Raw genomic sequence first — 3,627 nt, forward strand, 5'->3', positions numbered from 1 at the left:
TCGAAGCGTAAGCGATAACATACCCTCTCTGCATAAATACCGTGCCAAAACCCGAGATGGACGCATCACAATATACTACAAAATCATCCATGCCCTCTGTCAGGGCTATGATTGGCGCCTCGCACAATCTCTGTCTCAATGTCTCAAATGCAGCGTGCTGCTCAGGCCCCCAACGAAAGTCTACGGCTTTCCTCGTCAACCAGATCAGAGGCACGACTATGTTGGAGAAGTCCTGAATGAATCTTTGATAGTAGCCTGCTAATCCCAAAAAGCTCCAAATATCAGATGGAGACCTAAGAACCTCCTACCTCATCACGGCCTCCACATTGGCCGGGTCAACCGAAATCCCGTTCTGGTTGACAAGGTGCCCAAGAAACTGCACCACGCGCAACCAGAACTCGCACTTGGAGAACTTAGCATACAAGCTCTCCCTCCTCAAAGTATCAAGAACCTCCCACAAGTGCTCCTCATGCTGCTCCTGCCTCTTGGAATAAACCAAGATGTCATCAGTGAAAACTATCACAGACCAATCCAACATCGGTCTGCACACGCGATTTATGAGATTCATGAATACGGCAGGAGCGTTGGTGAGTGCGAAAGGCATCACCACGACCTCATAGTGACCATAACCCATTTGAAAAGTAGTATTCTGCACATCCTCCTCTCTGACTCTCATCAGATGATAACCTTAACTCAGGTCAATCTCAGAGAACCAAGATGCTCCCTGTAGCTGTTCAAAGAGGTCATCAATCCTCAGGAGTGGGTAACGGTTCTTCACTATTACTTTATTCAGCTCCCAATAATCTATACACATCCTATCCGACCCGTCCTTCTTCTTCACGAATAAAATTGGGGCTCCCTAGGATAAACTGCTCGGTCTAATGAATCCCTTGTCTAACAGCTCCTGCAGCTGTGTAGATAACTCCTGCATCTCAGGAGGATCGAACCGATATGGTGCCTTGGCTATCAGAGCTGCACCAGGAACTAGGTCGATCCTGAACTGTACCTGCCTCTCTGGAAGTAACCCATGCAACTCCTCGGGAAATACATCCGCGAACTCTCGCACCACTGGCATATCGCCCACTGTCACCTTACCCGCCTCCCGGGTATCCATAACATAGGGGACATATCCTGCACAACCCTACTAGAGATAGCGCCTGGCACTCGATACTGAACATAAAGTTGGACCCTGCTGTGGCCTCTCGCCCTGAATCACCAGCTCTCCCCCACTTGGGTTCCTGATCCGTACCAACTGTTGCGCGCAGTCGATCACCCCCCCCCCCCCCATTGGGGTCAACCAATCCATCCCTATGATAACCTTGTTCCCCCGCAATGTTATGGGAACCAAATCTACCAAATAGCACTCCTCGTATAACCTTAGAACACAATCTCTGAAAACCTATGACGCCCGCACTGATCGGTCGTCTGCAATCTTAACCTCTAGGGCGCACTCTAACATGCCAGAAGACTCAGGAAACCTCTTGCTAAGCGCAAGAGAAACAAATGATCGGGTAGCAACCGAATCAAACAAAACCTGAACTGCAATACCGTTCACATAGAAAGATCCTGAACAAAGCACATGTCACACCCCCAAACCAAAAATGGCGGAAACGTTTGGGGGTGGAGGACGTCATGCTATCACAATAATTGCATCATAGTAATCAAAGTAAACACAACCATTACGATATAATATGAATACTTACATCTGTTGGTTTCATAGTTTATATACATCAATGTAACAAAAAGATAAAGACGAGACTCTGTATGCTCCGTCTTCTTAAAAGTTGGCGAGGGTACCTGTCTATTGATGTCCTGAGAATACAAGTAATTTTGAAAACATATCAGCATAAAGCTGGTGAGTTAATAAGATTGTTTTGTAGTGAAAACCATTGTTATCAAGTTCTGAAAAAAAATGTATGCATGCTTCACAAGAAAATCCAATATTTTCTAACATGTTTGTTTGTTACTGTATGGATAGTATGATATGTTTGAAAACCCTGGCCACCACCAGTATGTAGTGTATGTTTTGTTTGAAAACCTTGGCCATCACCAGTAGGTAGTGTATGATCTGTTTGAAAACCCTTGGCTACCACCAGCATGTAGTGTATGTTCTGTTTGTAAACCCCTAGCTACCACCAGTATGTATAGTAGTTTTATTACTCAAAATAAAACCATGTAGTGTATCCCTGGAATCCTCCAGTGTAAGGCATGTTAGTTTTTTTAATTAAAATAAAACTAATGAAAAATGAAATCTCGTTAACAAAGGTTAGTTTATACGATTGTAAGTTCGTATAACCATGCTTGATATGACTAATGACCACAACGACGTTTCTTCAGGGGTCGTACGGTATGATATTTGTCACTCCAGGCATGCCTGACTAACTATAGCTAGCAATTTAGGTGTGGAATTGTTAGTCCCGAATAGATCTATTCACAAATCTCACGCTCTCCCTCCAGGAGACTCTGGCTATACTAAATGTTGAGGATTTAACCAGTACCCTGAAGGGTACAATGAAGAGATGTCTCACAATCTTGTATTAACTAGTTTACGTGTTGTTCTGTATCGTGTTCTCGTAATTGAAATCGTTTGTATACTCGGTAGAGTATAAATAATTATGCTTAAATAATTATTTAGTGTTATACTCTTGTTATTTGAACGTAGTAATGAATATCATCAACTGATCTGTCATAGTTTATATATTTGATCAAGTAAATAGTTTGTATCGGTAAAACTGGTAATGCATTTCCCAAACTATACCTATTATAGTTTGGCTAAAATGTTATGTTCGTGAATTGTTCTGAAAACTGTGCAATTATGTTTAGAAAACGTCCCTTCTGCTCCGCATAATACAAAAGGGATAAAATATCTATATATTTTATGGAAATCATTGGATCGTATCAATTGCATAAGTTATAAACTTGTATAAAACCCTTCTATTTTAGTTCACAAAATTATTTATGTTTGGTTTGTATTCCCCCTAAAAACGTATAAAAACCATAAAAATATAGGGGTATGAACTCACTATTAGTTGTGTCGAAGCGTCGAACTACAAACAAAGATCCTCGAGCTGTTGTACGTGGCACTTAACGGAATCCTAATAACAATTAAATACATATATGTATCTAAATTAGCGATTTCGTTAGATAAAGTGTTAGAATTACATTTACTTTTGGTTAAGGAATGTTACCGGGACTAGATTGAATCAGGGAAACGAGTTTTTCACGACTAAAAAGGTGTGTACGGCCGTGAACAGGGTTTACGGCTATGAACTATATTTCAAAGGGTTTACGGCCTTTGAAGGTTTGAAGTGTTTACGACCGTAAAATCAAGGACAAGGGTGTTTAATTTTGAAGAAAACATGTTCCATATGTTACCAATCGACCCCAAATGACGATTTTAGATTATTTTCGGAAGAAAAGAGGCGTTTTTGGTGTTAACGGTCAGAAGTTCTAGAGAGAGAATGAGAGAGTTTTCGGCCAAGAAGGTTTAAATGAAGGTAGGGGTCTTGTATTTATAGGTTGGGGGTATGGTCGGTGGTGGGGTCCACCTGACACCAACCGTACATGGGTTTGCAGCCGTAAACAGGTGTACGACCATAAACAGGTATATGGTTGTACACGGGTGTA

Source organism: Lactuca serriola, chromosome 3 (assembly GCF_051521515.1).
Source record: "Lactuca serriola cultivar US96UC23 chromosome 3, Lser_US96UC23_V15, whole genome shotgun sequence".
Classification (NCBI taxonomy): Eukaryota; Viridiplantae; Streptophyta; class Magnoliopsida; order Asterales; family Asteraceae; genus Lactuca; species Lactuca serriola.